The sequence below is a fragment of the Manis javanica genome, chromosome 9 (assembly GCF_040802235.1).
Source record: "Manis javanica isolate MJ-LG chromosome 9, MJ_LKY, whole genome shotgun sequence".
Taxonomy (NCBI): Eukaryota; Metazoa; Chordata; class Mammalia; order Pholidota; family Manidae; genus Manis; species Manis javanica.
Genome location: NC_133164.1, coordinates 80123271 through 80141602, shown reverse-complemented (window position 1 = coordinate 80141602; position 18332 = coordinate 80123271). Strand labels below are relative to the sequence as shown.

Below are 18332 nucleotides of genomic sequence, written 5' to 3'. Positions count from 1 at the left end.
TTTTCTTGTATAATGTGTGGGGCAGGGTTGTGTTTATTTTTTGTTTTGTGTGTGTATGTGTGTGTGTTTAGTTTCAGAGTGTGGTAAGCAAAACCAAAGTCGGTGATAGGGGATATTTCCATCATAGTGTCTAGGATGTGGGAATAGTTCATGTGCTCATTTGTGAAAATAATTTTTCACATTTGTGCTTTGTAGATGATTACTAATAGGGATCTATCTTTTAACTTTAAATGTTGTAAGTAATAAGGAATTGCATTCTATTTAGAAATTGCTTTAAAGTTTCATATTATCTGGTTTCGGATGCTAGCCCCTCTAGCTCTGCATATATACCTCCCCCCTGCCGAACCCCCTCCGTGCAGGTTCTTTTACCAACTTTGTAAGGCCCTTGTGAAACTCTAAGCCAAGATTAATAATTAAATATATAGCAACTGGGCTAACCAAAGGTAAGTTAAACAAGAGAACACTTGTGTTTAGATTTGAAAATATAAACAAATGACGTTATTTTTATGATATGAAAGCCAAAGGGAAAAAAGTTAACTTACCTAAGCAAGCAGGATCTTTATGGATAAGAAATTCAAAGACAATTGGATAATAATGGAAGGCTTTATTAGCCAAGGTCCTGGCAGAAATATAGGAAAAATAGCAAAATAGCTTGAGAGATGAGCTAAAAGGAAATCACTGCCCCCTCTGCAATAATGTAGAATGACAAAGCAAAGTAACATTTACTGGAAGGCCTCCTACTAACCCAGGTTGAGCTGAGCTCAGGAATGTGTTTCAGAGCCTGTTTAAAAACCCCAGCAGTGGTGTTTTGATTCAGTCTTGCTGACGTAAACACAGACTCTGCCTGGAAATTTTCCAAAAGCGGAGAGTGAAGGAGATGCGCAGTGTTAATACGGTGAAGACCTGGGGAAGCGACTCAACACCGCCTTGGGAGCAGAGCGCAGACGTTTCTGCTCTCTCGGAAGGTGTACTGCGACCTGGCGATACGACCGTTCCCACTGTGCATGTAGTCAGGGCGGGGTGAGGGCCTCTCGAAAAAGTAAGGCAGGATATTTATAGTCAGAGCAATGTAAGGAAACCCCCTACCAAAACTGTTAGAGTCATTCTTCAGTGAGATCAGTTAATATTCCCTAGATAAAGAAGAGTAGCACATGTTTTTATTATGCTAATCATTTATAATCATGTGTAAGATTCACTTTAGCATGCTAAAAGACCCAGGCCTATATGCTCTCTTTCTCAGTCAGATCTGATGAGATGATTTGCAAACTGGGCAACTAATTTAGCATGCAGGCCCAGCCATAAACAACACAGTAGAAGGCAAGAAGGATTTCACCTTAAAGATAAGATTACATTTTAATACCCAAGAAGTTAAGAAGTTAGAAATTCCTAATTTACTCTTCAGCAAACAATACCTCAGCCAACCTTGGGGGCTGGGCAGGTGGCCTTGTTTCATATGCCCCCAGGCCAAGATGTTGGTATCTCAGGAAGAAATCATCAGAGCAGGAAGTTGCTTGTGTTAATTCTAAATATTCTGGGACCACTTAACAAGTCCATATCCCTAAGCTTTTTTTTCATGTTCTCAAAAAATCCTCACCTGCCTATAAAACCTCTAGACTATGTAGCACCCCTGGACTGTCTTGTCCCCTCCTGGCATGAGCCGGGAGCTCTGTCCTTTCACTTTATCTCTAAATAAAAGCCTGTACCTTACTCTCCTACTTTAAGTGTTTGTGGAGCTCATTCTTCGGTTTTTGTGAACAAGAACCCCGGCATCAATTGCACCAGAAACAATCTCCCCAGGTGCTTAGCCAAACAGAAGGAAGGAGAGATTGAGAACAAAGGAATTGTTTCTTAGTGATAGAGAACCTGTGGATTATTTAACTGGGGAAAAAAAACAATTCACAGGAGTGTTTGGACAACGTTGAGTGCTGATGAGATGGACACCCATTGTTAGGTGACTTTAGCAACAAATAAATGATGGGTTTACAAAGCTCAAGTACTAGACGAACTCAGGGTTTGTAACTGAGCAGAGTAAATACGTCCTGTCTCTGTAGCTATGAAGCTGAGTGCCATTCTCCATTTGTTAGATGTATTTAATTAGATGAACATGAAGACTTAAACATGTTCCCTTCTCTTATGAGTATACATAGTAAAATGGGAGCCAGATATGTGAAATATACTTCCTGCTTAGATCACCCTAGTTTAGATTTACCAAGAATCCACCTTGGTGTATCACAAAAATCACCATTTGGAACATGAAAAGTCCATTATTTTGCATGAAAGACTAGTCGAAGACACACTATTTCAGTTATTTGTGAACTGAAGTGGGATTTAACTATCTGAAACTTCCTAAGTAAGTAGATGACAATAGAGATGTTTTCACCCCGTTTTTTCCCCCTGTTCCACAACTTGCAGAGCACCGTCCACATAATGCTTCCATAAACTTTGAAAACCCTCCTGTGCATAGCAGTCCTGCCTTGCCAGAGGGCGAGAGTTTCTAGAAAAGGCTGAAGTGATTGACCAGAAGTCTTGGGCACTAGGGTAGGACATCCACGAGAATGGTATGAATACCCAAGATGAAAAAATAGCAAAAAATAAAGCATCATAATTAAAATGGAGGCCAACAGAACATTCACCTACTTCAAAATTTTTAAATAATAGAATATTATTTAAAAATCACTTTATATTATTAATAAAATTATTTTTAAATGATTAATAAAAATCAATGACATTAATTTTTTAATAATATTGATTTAATATTAATAAAAATTGTTTAAAAATTAATTGCCTTTCATTCTTTGCCAACCGCAAATTACTCAGTAGGTATCTTCTAGTATATTTTCTGTAAAGTGGGGCAGGACTTGTTCTATCTCTGGTGGTTGCTGCTAGTGCTCCCCTTTCTCCTTTACTGAACACCATAAAGCATAGTCTCTTTGAATTAAACAAGTCTATGGATATCTCTTACCAATAAGCCATTGCAATCCCTTCAAAACTACTTTCTAATCTGTGAAACAGAAGAAACCAGAAAGGAATATTAGACAAGCCCATCTTGACCTTTTCCAGAATTGGTATAATTTCCGAAGTATCAGAAGGGTCTGAGCTATCCACACATCTACCCCTAGAAATCGGTAGGTTTTGGTGGGAATGGCAGGCATGGAATTACAGAATGTGTGCAAGCATTTTACAAATACTGTTTCATTAATCTTTAGAAAACTCCATGCAGAAGTGGTTGTCCGCTATTTACAGATAAAGAAAGTGAGTCACAGTGAGGCTAAGTGTCTTGTTCAAGGTTTTTCTACAGCTGATAAGTGTCAGGACAAGAATATGAACCAAAGTTTGACTCTGAGGCCTAGGCATTTCTGCCACACAATGCTGAGTGAGTGACACAGTTTCTTATCTGTGTTTTTCAGTCTGGCGGTAGTAGAAAAACTGAGATTTTTATGAAAGTAGCGGCACAATTGTGAACAATCCAGGGAGGAACAATTCATGTTCTCTATTCTCTGTTTTTACTTCCTTTTCTGACCTACTCTCTTGAAGGAGAAGATTGTATATCCATTCCTCTTTTCCAGTAATATGTAAATCTTGTTGTGTGCGTGTGTGTGTGTGTGTGTGTGTAGGTGTGTGTAGCAGAAAGTGAATCACATTATCCCTTACGAACTGTAAAACTTTGAGAAGGAATGTTATTGTGGAGAATTATTGTATGTTCTTAAACCCAATGTGGACTCACTGAGTATATGCAGCAATCTGTTTACAGTTCTATTTACTGAAGATTTATCTTTTTGGCAGTTACTTGACCACTTTGGATTTGTAAACTGGTTCGTCTGTCAAAGTCCAGCTCAGATCTCCACCCTCTGCCCCCAGTTCCTTAAAGATTCTCAGCACTCCCCTTTCTGATATCTGCTCCAAATTCCCAAAGCCTAGGTTACCAGTATCTTTCCTTTAATATCTATATACGCCCATACTCAGCAAGGGGAGTATTCTTTCTAAAAGTGTTATCTTGTGTCTCTGGCTAGCCTATAAGCCCCAGTTAAATACTGATTGTTTTCTTTACTCAGAAACATTCCTTCTTCCCATAACCAATACAGGGCTGACCTTTAGTAATAGTGGATTCATTGGTTAAATTATCCTCCTATTGGTTCTATTTTTGTATTGTGACTACACAGATTGTTCCTCCCAAGCCAGTTCTTAAAATATTTGAAGACAGTGATCAGGCTTCCCTGGAACCTTCTAGATATCCTCATTGTGAAAATGTGTTCAATGGCGTGGCTTCTTGAGTCTCTTCATCCTTCCTTCTCTGAATTCAGTCTTGGCTCTCAGCTTCCTTAATGTGGTGCCAGAGCTGAATTCCAGTTCTGTTGCATTTGGGATAATAATCTTCCTTTTCTGTATGACATATTTCTATACTCCTATGCCACTTAAGATCCAGTTAGTGTGTTTGGCATCCGTTTGATGTTGTTGGCTTGTACTGGCCTTGCATTTGGCCAGAATATCTTCATCTTTTTTTCATGAACTGTCCTCATGCCAGGAAGTAATCATCCTAAACATGTACCAGCTGAAATTTTTGAACATCATCCTCATTCCTATTAAATTTCATCCTGTTAGTTTTAGTCTGTTAGTCTTTCCAATGGAGATATACTTTGTTTTTTGGATTACTGTCCAAAATAGACTATTAGACTAGTGAGGAAAATGATCTGAGAAAAAAAAATTCCTAAGCTTTTAACTAATTCTGGTTAAGTCTTTCCAAAGAATGTCTCTACTCAGGTTACCTCCTTGAGAAAACTTTTGAGGCTTTTCATAGCCTAGTGGTTAAAACCCAAAAGTGTCTTCTTGTGGTCACTGAAGAATCATTACAACTATGCCTTCTATTGCATCACTAGCCAAACCAGTTCTGCGCTGTTCCCTGACCTTCCCTGGCTGGGTGGCTTTCTCCACCCAGTACCTAAAATGCCTTCCATGCTTGTTCTTTCTCTGCCATCTAGAACCCTGCATATCCTTCCTCTTGAGGTCTTCCCTGAACTTTAGTAAGGAATAAATAATCCTTCTTTTGAGTTCCCAAAGCATCGTCTAAAATTCTCAGCATTTATGGAATTCTGCTTTATGTGAGCAGCATGGCATGGTGGTTGAGAGCAGAAGCTCTGGGAATTGATAGCCTGTGTGCAAATCCAGGCTGTGCACTTAGTAATGATAAAATCATAGGTTATGTGATTATACATATAACTGAGCCTAAGCCTCAGTTGTCACATCTGTATAATGGAAGTAGTAATACCTTATAGGGTTACTGCGAGGACTGAACCAGTTAGTATATGTAAAGGGCTTAAAATTGTGTCTGGCACATAGTAACTCATAATAATTGTTTGCTGTTTCTACAGGTACTTGTTAAATATGACTTTTACTGAGAAAGCTCAGAATTACTTATGGTCATATTTTTTGAATCCTCAAAGCATGGCTGTCAGAGGAGACATTCATGAGTTTATGGAGAGAGACTATTGAAGAGTCGTAACATTTTCTTAAGGAGGCATTGTGATGTGGTCTCCAATGGAGGCCAGACTGACATGCTTTCTAATTTACAGGCAACATATTCATAAGCATTCTGCATGTTTACTCGTATCAAGTCGTGTAGGTAACCTGGAGAAATATGTCCTCCATGTTATAAACTGTGTTTATCAGCATTGTAATTTCAACACTTAATTGCTCAAAGCCTAATTTTCCATTGTATGCCTCTGGAAACTTGCATTTTGTTTTGTATAGAGTGAGAAAAGAAAAAATGATAAAACACTTTTTTCTCTTTTATGAAGTACAGATGACTGTTGAACAACGCAGGAGTTGAGTACCAACCCCCAGTGAGGTTGAGAATCCATGTATAACTTTTGACTCCCCAAAAACCAGACTACTGATAGCGTACTATTTAATTTTATGGTAGTAAATAATAAAATAGACTAATATCTACATATATTTTATGCATTGATGATATACTTGACTTTTTCTTAATTTTTTTTGATATTTCTGGATTATGTGGTTCATCAGTTTTTTCAGATTGTTGCAAAATTTTCCAATATTTATTGGAAAAATATCTGTGTGTAAGTGGGCCCAAGCGGTTCAAACCCACATCAATCAAGGGTCAACTGTATTATCTTTTTTCCTTGAAAGAAATCTCATGGTCAGGCAATGTCAGAAACTCATGTTTATAACTTTTGGCATTTATCATGGAGATTAGCAATCTTTAGCCTGATAACACCCTCTGGCCTCAATATTTATTGAAGGTCTACCAATAATTTTGTGTTAGGCAATGTAGTGTTGAGCAGTTAAGAAATATAAGATGAAATTTCTGTACTTAGGCTTATTTGGAGATATAACACACAGTAAATAAAGTAATAATATAAGGCACATGATATGAGAGTTCTGTACTCAGTGAATTACTAAGTCAGTGGCATTAAAAAGTAGGTATTTACTGTAAGAGGCTCAATAAGAGTAGTTCTTAATTGCTGCCAACTATTTCAATTTCCTTTCCAAACTCTCACTTCAAGAACTTCTAGAGACTAAAGACTAAAACAATAACATATTTCTTCTCTAAAAATTTGCTCTACATTAAGTAGTAGATATGGATATACCTAATGAGGAGGAGGTTGTTAACGGCTAACACATTATCTTAATTAGTTTTGAAGATAACCTTATGTTATTATCCCATTTTTTGAGACAAGGGGAAATCAGGTCTCAGTGGACACATAAGTTATTATTATCAGTAAAAGGTTAATATGTGATTTTATCACATCAGTCCAATTGAAAAATAGCCTGTCTTAACCACTTGTCCCCAGTGATGCCTATTCAGCAGCCTACTGAAGGGATCTGTGATGAAATCATTATGAATGAACTTTATTGTGTAGGATTAGAGTGGGGGATAGAGATGAGTCTGAAAGGTGAGCTAAGATAGGCTGTAAAGAAACTTTTGTACAAGCTAATGAGTTTAAATGATCCTGCCAACTATTAAAGATACCTTATCCACTCATTACTAAGAAGAGAATGGCATTATATAATTTTTGTTTAGTAGCATAATTCTTGCAAGTATGTGTAAAGGGATTAAATGGGAGGAGACAAGATAATGGGAGACAAGTGGTGCAGTAGGCTAAATGTATCAGAGCTTTGTACCCTTGACATACAATAAAATAAAAAAATATAGATTTGAGAGATGAGTCTGAGGTAGACTAGCCCGGATTTGTAGACCTGTCTGCTGGGAGGGCAGAGAAGGGGGAGGAGTGACAAGTGGCAGGTGTGTAGTGATGCCATTCTGAGGCAGGGGAAAAAGAGTGATTACAATTCAGAGGCAGCTGTGTTTAGGATATGAAGAGTTTCAGGTGAAGGAGAACATACTGAAGGCAATTTGACATCCTGAAGAGTCAGTTCCAGAGCAAGCATGTCAAAGATTAGAGGCTCCTCACCCTGTCAGTGAAGCCATAGCAGTGGATGAGGTCACAGGGAGGAGCTGGGGTACTCCGAGTAGAGTGAGACGAAAGAGGAGGAAGGACAAAGCCAGGAAAGCCAGCAGCCCTGAAGGTACGGCCCTCCTTAGCATGGTTCCAGTCCGATGGCTACACTGTGGACTCTTTGGAAGTAGGTGTTTCCCAAGCTTCTGTCAACATGATTACAAGCTGTCCTTTAGAGTAACTTCCTTAGACAGTGGCTAACCCATTAGCCATTGATTTTTATAAGTATCACTCTCAGGATTGACTCCACACCTGGGAAATAGTTTGCTCTCTGTAAATTAAGTAAGGGTTAATCTAGTGTCTTGCCAATAGGTTTCAGCCCCAGGCAATTTCACTATGGATTCAGTGTGTCCAAAGAAATTGACAGCAAAATGTTCTTTGGGGTAAAAGGGTTTATTACCCGGCATGTTCTCCTAGTGGTAGGTGGAGCACTAGCGTCTCTACCTCCACCCAGAGCACTGGGCTGAGCTCTCTATATACTACCATAATAGCTTATTGCCTAAAGTTGTGGAAGCAGTAGCCTAACAACAGGCCAGTTACATCATCAGGTGGTTTAAGTTCAGTGGGAATCCTGGCCTAGGAACCCCAACTTCCCCACATCTAGTCTGGAGTTATGTATAACTGACTCATAAGTCAGCTATTAGGTGGCCCAGCTTTTCCTTAGGATATTTTTTTCATTAAGTTTGTGCATTATATTTCTAGTTTTTAAATAAATTAGTGCAGTGATGGAATCCACAGGAAGTGATTGTCAGTCCCTTAATGAGCTCCAGGTTTCTTGTGAAATATCTTGGAAAATTTACTGACAGCTTTCTAGGTTTTAAATATGTATGAATTCTTTGATTTGACCAAGGTATGCTCTTTAAATAATGAACAGAAACTTTTCTAAAAATTGGCCATGTTGTCCTTAAATGACTGTTTAGCAATGACCAGTGAGAAGTAACAGCGCTGTAAGTAGCCTATGGGATATACCCAAGTCACAGGGCAAAGAGTTCTGGCTCTGAGGTCCTACCTACAGCATGAGTTGGAATCCTTAATCTTCTTACCAGCTGTGGGTCCTTGGGCCAGTGGCAGACTGTCTTACCTGAGGGGGATTGCCCCCGTGCAAGTTCACTCTGGATTCAGTGAGACTGAATAACAATAGAATGCTGGGAGTGAAAGGGTTTACACCAAATTTTATTCTCATGGTGGCAGGTCAAATGCTGGAATCACATCTGCTTTGGTTAAGTCCCCAATTTGTCTCCATCACTGGATGGAACTCTTTATATAGTAACACCTGATAATAATGGCTCACTGCCAACAGATGTGTAAGCATTAGCCTACACAGTAGGCCAATTTCACCATCAAGTAGATTAGGGTCAGGTGAGGATCCTGGCTGTAGGAATTTCCATTTTTCCCACACAGATTCTTTTTAAGGCTTTGTTTCCTTGTCTCTAAAAAGAAATTGTAGTTGTATCTATAATTGTTTTCATAGAATTACAGAGGTAGTTTACCTAATGTTGGATTTTAGAGGGTGTTATGTATAATTAGAGTGTGTATGCTTCATTATCTGGAAATGTCTTATCTGACTTTCCTGAATGTAACCTAGTTCCTAGCCACCTGGTACTGTGAATGAATAGATTCTCTGATATTTGGGGATATATTTGACTATCATAGCAGTTCATTCTAATGGGTTTTGGAAGACTATACTCTTTCAGGGTATCCCTCCCTTCCTCTTACAGAATCATCATTTCACATCTGTAAGCAGAGCACTGGCCTAACTCTGCAGTTTAAGCAGGGGTCAGAACATCTGAAGCAACTGCTGATACTCTGGTATGTTCATTTCCTTTTTTCTCCAGTTTGGATCTCAGACAGTGCTTGCTTGGATATCAATCACATCAGAAGTTTTTCCTTTCATCTCCATGGCACAGAATTGTGTGGACACAGAGCCCAGACTTTTTTGTCAGCCATTAGAAAAATCACAGTTAGTTCTGGTCCAGGTACTACTGAAGAGTGCACTGTGTACTGCATATAAAAACTGCCCTACGTCATGCTAGCTGGGAAATCCCCCCAAACTGCAGAATTAAGGTAGATACAGAAGTTCTGCAGAGCAAGCAGAGTTGTCCTGCTTGGACTGTTGATCAGGGCCGTGGAATTCGCATGATAGAAAATAACTAATAGTGCTGGCACTCTAGAGATTTGTAGGAATTGCATACATTTATCATGTTTCCCAGGGCAGAAGAAGATTGCAAGCAGCTTTATCACTGTGCTCACTCGGTTTTCACAAACTGAATGTGAACATTGGGTTAATATTCCAGGTCCTCCATATTGTTTTCCCCAGAATTTCGTATAGTGTCAGTGTATAACTCCTGGGGTACAGGTGTAACATTATCCCCCAAATAGCCATTTATGAGCAGTCGTTGCTCTGGTTCAAAGGCAAAGGTCACATGCAGTTGCTCATTAGTCCTTGTGGAAAGCAGAAATATTTGACTAAATATGCATAGCAATTTATTCATCATCCTCATTATCAGAAAAGATGTGTTAGTTAATCGTGAAAACCCACTTGTCAAGACTTGGCGCAGACCTCTGGCAATACTTTATTGCCTCAAAATTACTCTGGCCTTTGCAAGTCTTTCTAACAAATGTCTGGCAGAAATTTAGGCATCCTGCCACAAAAATAAATTGAACAGAACACAAAATGTCACTGAACTGAAATCCAGGAGTCTCTAGCTTATATAAAAGAGATCCTTATGAACTGAAATAGTTTGGGAAACTGCAGGGGAAGTAGGAAGCTGTAGCAAGATGCTGGCAAGTGGGAGTGAGCAGCAGGGTTTGTCCCTTCCTGAGAGCAGCTGAGCTGGTAGCCTTGCTGAATGTGTGCGAGCAGGGCTTGCCTGCACATGTCACCTCTCAGGTAGAAGAAGTGAGTTCCTGGATAGGCTTAGGTGCTCCAAGCAGGGCTTCTGCTTGAAGAGCATGGGCTGGATCTGTCAAGCCATCCTAGCTCTAAATCAGAGCTTCTGTAAGATCAAGGTCAACCAGCTGGCCGACCAAAATCTGCTTCTCTGTCATTTGCAGAAGTCAGACCACTGCACCACTGCTTCTGTGTAGAATTTGACTTTAACTGAATATTCACATAAAACATTTAAGCAATGGAAGCTGAGAAAAATCAATCAGTCTTGTAATGCACATGAATTTCACAGTCACAGAATATAATTTTCTGGCAGCAAAATTTATATTCTAACTCCAATTCCCATTTCTGACAGACAGCCATAGGCAGTCTGCTCCTCCAATTTAGGGCTTTCTGAGTTGCTTCTTAGTTAAGATTTGGGAATATTTAGGATTCTTGCCTCCACCCTCCTCTTTTCCTTCCCTGTTGTTGCTTTAAGGAATGTCCTCATATGGCAGTCCGGGGACTGTGTTCTGGACTCGGCCTCCCCTCCCCCAACTTCTCAGAGTTCCAGAATGACCAGTTACCACAGTGGGGTTTGATGCTCTGCTCCTGGGAAGCAAAGGTGGATCTGTGGGCCTGGTTGTGGTTCTCCCAGGCTCCCTGCTCTGAACTACCCACTTGGCAGCCCTGGCTTTCAGGACCCTTACCTCCAGCCACGAGTGTCTGTCAGGGAGAAATCAGTTAATGTCCTTCTCTTTCTCTCTTTCAACTGAAATCAGCCCCTCTGAGGCAAGGCAGGGAACTCCTGACCCCCTGTGCCATAGCCCACCAAGCTCATCTCTACCCATTCTTCCAGCCATACCCCTTCCAGACATGGGCTGTCTCTGCAGCTGCTTCCCTTAATAATTAAAAAAGGGAAGCAGGAAGCAAACATACTCCCAGAGTCTCCCAAACATCTTGGGGAAATCTGTGTGGACCCCAACTCCCATCCTGATACCTCAGGCTTTCCTCTGGGGGTGGGACACTGAATGCTTGACCTCTAATCACTATAATGCTTTTTCCTCTCCACATTTTTACCTTTCTTCCCAGTTTAGAGTGGGATGGTAAAAAAAACTCGTTCTGCCAGTTCATCTCTTTTCAGAACTATTTTTGTCTCTCATTTGAACTAGAGCCAAGAATGTAGAATCTTTGTTTGCTGGGTTATATTTGTTCCCCTGACAGTTCCTCCTGGGGCAGGAGTGAACTGGTTAGCCTGCACCATTTGGAATATGGACTGAGGGATGTGGTGGAGGTGGTGAAGAGAGGACACATCAGGCAGCAGTACAGCACATCGTCTTGGCAAAGGGCACCAAATCTGACTCTGGTCAAGGCCCAGATTGGGTTCTCACTGCCCTAACATTCCTGCCATTTTTGGCTGCCTTCCAGCCCTGGTAAGGGCCCTGTGCTTAGCACTGCTTCCACTGTTGCTGATGAAGGGCATGGCACATCCCTCAGGGTGGTGAGGTGATACTATTTCTAGGGTGAAAGAGACTTGTTTTTAACATGTTGACAACTCAAATATGAGGATTTTGCTCTTTTGATTTTGATGTTTTCCTAAGAGCCTTGATTAGAGTTCTAACGAGGAATCTAATGTGGGTGTGTACACACACACACACACAATTATGATCATGTTTTTCTAGCCAACTCTGTTGTAACTGCAGGGGGGACAATATGTTCCCAGCCTTTGGCAAGTTACCTTTGAAGCTGAAATCAGTCAAAGGGAGAAATAAAGTGGGAGAAACCCATTTATTGCTTACAAGCAGTCATCCACTTCTGCTCTCCTGTGTCTCTTGTGACTCAGCTACAAAAAGGGACCCCACCCAACTTCTCTTGGGTCCAGATATGCCCTTGGTGCCCCCTTGTAATCACCTACTGATACAGAGATGGACAGCTTCTCTCTACTCCTTGGAAACACCTGTTGTTAGGAAGAAGCACTGAGGCCGGGAGAGAGATTTTGGAAATTTTGCAACTTTACCCACATCTGGGTAGGTATTTTAAGATTTGGTGCTCACTATGTCTAGGTTTCCTTGGGTCTGCTTTGTTCCCCAAATCTTGGAAATCCACCAGTGATGATAGTGTGTCTGAATTCTGAAAATAAGTTAGAAGGCTTTAGGCAAAGTACTTCTGAGATGGAAGTGAAGGCTGATCTTCTTGCCTGCTTCCAGCCTGACCTGTAGGCGTGTTCCTGCAAAAGAGCCGTGGGGGCCACTCTGCTGAACTTCCCCTGCTGGTGTTTTACTGGCCTCCCAGCATTTCCTGTGCCTTTGCCTCAAGCATTCAGCTTGTTTTTCTTTTATCATTAAAGCTGCCCCTACCTACCAAAACCCCTTGGGGTTCCTTTCTTCCTAAAGATTGCAACACAGATGCACGGCATCTTTTTGCATTTAGCTCCCTTAGACAAGTTCAGGATCTTTCTGTTTTAAGTGTATTTACTTTTGACCACAGGAAATAATAAATTGCTAAATTGGTCACAATTTGACTATTGGATAGCTCCCACACCCTCAAGGTCTCCTTCCGTCTTGTGTGCTCTGGTTCTCAGGGGCTCCTCGGCAAGCTCCCTTTCCCTCCAGGTCTCAGCTGGGGGTGGCAAATGGAAGGCACTGGAGGGGAGCAGTAGGTGGGAAGGCAGTGAGCCTGGGGTGTTCTTCCATCCCCCAGCCCTCCTTAGGACCTGCCTGTGTACCTCTGCTCAGGATACCCAGACATACATCTCTTTTCACAACCCTGTCCTGATGTTTCCATTCAGCTGCAGAGTTCTTTGGTTCTGGTGACCTCTCCCTCCTCATGCGCCTTTTGGTCTGAGTCTGGTGATGGGTCACCTCCCCTAGGTGCTAGCCCTAAGGTCCTTAATGGTTTTCTTCCTGGCGTCCCCTAAGGGTGGCCTGAGTTTGCCGTCTGCTTCCTCACAGGACCCCCGTGGAATCTAGGCGGACACAGATACATTGAGCACAGACAGGTCCAGGAGCTGTCTTCTACTCCAAGTGTGTGTAACTGGACCAGCAGTATTTGTAACCCCTGAGATATTTGTTGGAAATGCACACTCTTCGATTATGCCCCAGACGTCCTGAATCAGAAGCTGAGGTTTAATAAGATTCCCAGGTGATCCCTGTGTACCTTAAAGGTTGAAAAGCTCTGCTCTCAAGGTCAGCTTCCTTCTCTGGGAGTCAGGGCCCAGAAGCCCTTTGGGTTAAACTTGCTTCTCTGAAGGTAATCTCTTTCATTTCTAGGGAAAGCCCACACTTCCCTTTGCTTCTCAGGCCCTGCTTCCAACTGCACCCCTCATCCCACCCTCCTCCCAAGAACAAACCTCACAGCCCTCTGCCCTCTTACCCCTCTCTTATTTGTTAACACGATGGATTACTGAATGCATTCCAAAATCCTGATCCTGTTGTACGTGTTAGGGATACAAAGAGTAAGGCTACATGTCCTCCGCTGGATTTAGTGAAGGTATGACAACAGGTCCATAGTCAGTGTCCAGTTAGCAGGAGGTACATGCTCTAAGGAGGGATAGGGACAAAATGAAAAGGAAACAAAAGCCAAAGTTATCAGAATCAAAGTTACTTTCCTTGATGAATGTGAGGAGGCCCCTTTGTAAAATTCTGTGAAAAGTATAATGTTTTCATTGCTCAGTCACATTTGAAAGTCTTGAATATAAAGACACCTGAGTGTAGTCCCCTGGCTTCAGGCCTCATCCTAATGTCACATTTCACAAATCGTGTCTCCCCCAGGAACAGCTGGCTGCCTGGAGTCAGCTGTTCGCTTTGAGGCAGCTGCTGAGCAGCCCAGCACATGTGGCAGCCAGAGTCCTAAAGAAATTTCAGGAGCTGATTTTTTCTGAAAGGTAATGGGTGGAGGAAAAAACCACTCATCACTTCCTAAACTGTCTTTGAAAATGATTTCAGTGACTGTTAAAGAATCTAAAGCCCTCTTCCAGAAAGGTTCTCATCTGAGTCCTGGTTAGGCTCCCATCTTTTGTCCCCTGTAAGCAACACTCCCATTCAAGTTTCTGCAGAGTTCACGTAAATGAAAGAACACAGATTTGAAAATACCCAAGCAAAATTGGTGAGGAGTGGCAGTTTTACATACTGTTATGAATTTTAAAAGAAATACTTAGGGCTATGAATATTGATTTAACCATTCATTCATTCATTCATTAGAACCAAATGTGTCATTGAAAACGTACTCTGCTCACAGTTCTGCTGCCTCTCCCTGGCACTAGAACTGAGTGTTAGAGAAAGATGTCTTCATCATTCTGGATTCTTGAGTGTCACCTCTCCCTTCTTTGGCCCAGATGATGCCTTAGACCAGCATGTGTTGCTTCCTCTGCTTCCTCTGCTTGTGAGCAGCTGGAACCTGGGTTAACTTCTGTCAATACTCCTAGAAGGCGATGCCCTGACTGTGACTGTTATTCTTATACCCCTGGCATGTCATGGTCCTTACTGTAAGGGAAATGACTGAACCAATCTGCAGGTTCTGAGAATTCCAGAGAAGTGGAGAGTGTTAAAAACCTGAGGAAGGGCATTAGTGTCTAGAATCTATAAATGAGCTCTCATGTAGTGTGTGCATGAGGCTAAGATGAGGCTAAGTTTTCCAACTACTAATACTACGGAGTAGTAGGTTATGAAGTCAGTTTAGTAGGTCACTATCAGCATTTGAAAAGCTAGAATAGAAGAGGAATACATCACAGTATATCACACACAATGAGACTTTCTTAAATGTGTTGGATATATGATTTATGTGTCTATCAGACAGAGGCATAAATTGTATTTCTTAATATGGTTGAAGGTGAAACCTTTTTGTAAAACACTCCCCTCAGAGATACACAGTGTTTGAAATAAGGAGAAGTTTTAGTAGAGTGGGGGAGGATTGGGCGGAAGGTGTTTATCTTTAAATGGAGGGAGGAAAAGTTGAACAAAACAGTATTTTGAAACCAAGTGACCCAGATAATGGTTTTTAAGCACTGTTCGTTTATACCAGCTAAGTTGCGCTATTCACCACTATTGCCCACATGCTTATGAATTACCATTTTTACCATTTCATTTTCTCTGCCCCACTTTTCTCTTAGTTCTTAGTAGAGTATTTTTTGAAAAATTATCCTGTTGTATATACCTAAGGGAAATTTAAGAGACTCTTCCTAACTATCCCAGAGTCTAAAAGGGGAGAGGTGAGTGCATATACCCAAGTCGGGGTTCAGCTGGACAATGAGGGTAAAGGTGTGAGACCCCAAAAGAGGACAGCAGCCCCAAAGGTGGACCTCAGCTCACCTGGCTGGTCTCATTTGCCAGCTCGGTGTCCACAGTGACCTTTCCATAGCACATCCACCAGGGTGCCTTCTCAGGGTGACTGAAGTAATTCTTCATTCCTTAAAACCATAATCCCAGTGGTGTTCCTGCTCTTGATAGGTGAAGCCCTGAAAAATTATGTAAGAGTGTACCATTTAAAATGTGATTAAAAGGATTAAAATGAATTCTGCCCATAGCAAAAACAGCCATTCAAGCTATTAAAATTGCTCTATGGGGTAAAAAGTTCTGTAAAATTGCAGATTTTCTTTTTAGAGCTCAGTTACTTACCATAAAATTTTTTATTCTCTAGGTTTTTTCTTTTGACCTAAATACACTGAAATATGATATTGGAATATAGTAATCCAATATGATCATTCAGATTTGAATTTTGTATTGAAATGTATTTTGATAATAGGAAAAAAGATAATCTGAAGTAAAACTTAGTATCGCTCAAGTGAAGAAACTTCTTTAAGCCACATCATTCTTCTTTGATATTAAAAGTATATCATTTTCTCTCACTTTCTAGGAATGGCAATTAACAATGACAGTCATTAATAACCACAATGACAAAGATTCACAATGACAATAATCATGAAAATGCCGATTTCTTTCTTGGAATGCTGTCTACAATTGGGGAAAACTTTTTTTCATGTAGATCAGTGATTCTCAACAGTGGGAGCTTTTAAAAATTACTAATATCTGGGCCCTACTTCCTGAGATTCTGATTCAGTTGATGCAGAATGTGGCCCAGGCATGAAGATTTTAAAATGTTGTGATGTGCAAACTGTTGGTACCTTGAATATTAATCTGGTGTCTCAGCTTCCCATAGGTATTCCTTTGGGCACCTTGTTCTGCTACTTAAAAACACAGTTTTAACCAAAGTTCTGATTCTTTATTCAAAGTGTTAGACATAATTCTCAAAGACGTCTATGTTTTAAATACACAGGCAGAAGAGATTTGTCTTTTCTAATAATCTCCAAGAGTTATCATCATCACTGCTTACTCCAGCTGTCATTTCCTCTTTAACTTGAGTAGTTGAGCTTCTTTCAATGCATTCTGGTTCCTTCTGCCTTTTGTCTGGTCAGAAACTACTGTTCAGCTTCAGTTTCTCCAAGCCAGCTATGTATCTGGGGTGCTTGCTGATTTTCTTTCTGCAACTTTGGGCCCCATACATTAATTTGGTCATTCATCAAATAATTTCTGAGTGCCTTCATGACTCAGACAGAATACAAAGATGACTAAGACACGGTATTTTCCAGAAAGAGGAATTCTTGGGGCAATTTCTCTCTATGCCAAGAGATAAGTGTGAACAGAATATCCACAAAAGTATTTGGAAGGAGAGTGTAAATGTCTCCCAGCACTGTCAGCAAAAGCTTCAGAGATCTAATGGAATTTGGATTGAGTCTTAAAAGATAAATATGTTACTTGACCTAGCAGCAAAAGGGAAAAAGAACATTCTTGTTAAAGAAAACAGCCTTGCAAAAAATGCCACAGTCCACAGTTTGTTTTAGCAAAGGTTGTTGGGGAGGAATTGCAGGGGATGAAGCTGAGAAAACATTTGAAAGGCTACCTGACCTTTTCATGGTGTGCTTATGCCTTTGCCCCTCAACCTTTGCACGGGAGGGAGCTGGCAGAAAGGCAACTCGATGAACAGATCCAACTTTGAAAAGATTCATCTCATAGCAGCATGAAGGATGAACTGAAGGGAACCAATCAGAAGGCAGGGAAGGTCCAGTAAGAGGCTGAGGTTTCATACAGGCACTATTAGCAAGACTTGAAAAGGACTTAAAATAATGACTATTAGTCTGGAAGATAACAGAAAAAAATGTTGAGTAAAATATGAATGATCTAGAATCTTTTCACCAGAGATAACCACCATGAATGATTTGTTCTATTTTCCCTGCATATTTTATATGGTTAAGATAATTTTAGGTCCTGATTTTTTATTTGAAAGTATGAAAACCATTTCTTCTTATAATAAGATGCTCCATTAGCATATTTTTAATGACTACAAATCACTCTTGCATATATGCACAATAAAATACCAAACCATTCTCTTTTGGTTGTTTCTAAATATTCACAAATAACCTTATGTTTAACATCTTTGTGCATAAAGTTGTCTAAAACTAGTATTTTCATAGGCTATGTGAGGAGAATTAATGAGTTAAACTACAGTTAACAGTAAGACTAAGGCTGCCTATTGTAATTTAGAAAAAGTGTAAAAACTTGTGCTTTTGATTTTAAAAAGATTAAAATATGGGATAATTTGTTTGGATTTGGTGAATAATTGCTTTGGGAGAGTCAGAAATGATGAACTGGTTTAAAATGATTTCAGTTTTCTGATCTGGCCGACTTAGTAAATCCTGTCACTACTGACCAAGGGAAAGAAGAAGATAGGAGGAGCAGACTTTGCAGGGAAGATAGTGAGTTTTGGACTTGCTGCGTTTGACATAGTGCACTGGTGGAAAATCTAAGTCATGCACCATGGGCAAGTGAAAATGTAGTGTGAAATTCAGCAGAAGAGGGGAACTCAAGGTCTGGATTGGAGAGCAGTTTGGCAAGAAAGTGTTAGTTGAAGTCCTAGAAGCAAGAAGGAAAGGGAAATCAGGCAGTGTGGAGGGCTGGGACATGGAACTCTGGGGGCACTGCTGCCTTTCAGAGTTGGGA

At 40.6% G+C, this 18332-nt stretch overlaps 1 protein-coding gene across 13 annotated transcripts in view; it reads left to right on the top strand.

Annotated features, from left to right (window-relative positions):
* ARHGAP28 (Rho GTPase activating protein 28) overlaps nucleotides 1-18332 on the top strand; it is a 174386-nt gene that overhangs the window by 55834 nt on the left and 100220 nt on the right. The window contains exon 2 of one of the 13 annotated variants that reach the window (XM_073212828.1): nucleotides 9194-9284. The exons of the other annotated variants lie outside the window; for them this stretch is intronic. The gene's annotated coding sequence lies outside the window, so the exon portion shown is untranslated. The remainder of the gene's footprint in view (nucleotides 1-9193; nucleotides 9285-18332) is intronic. 13 annotated transcript variants of the gene reach the window in all.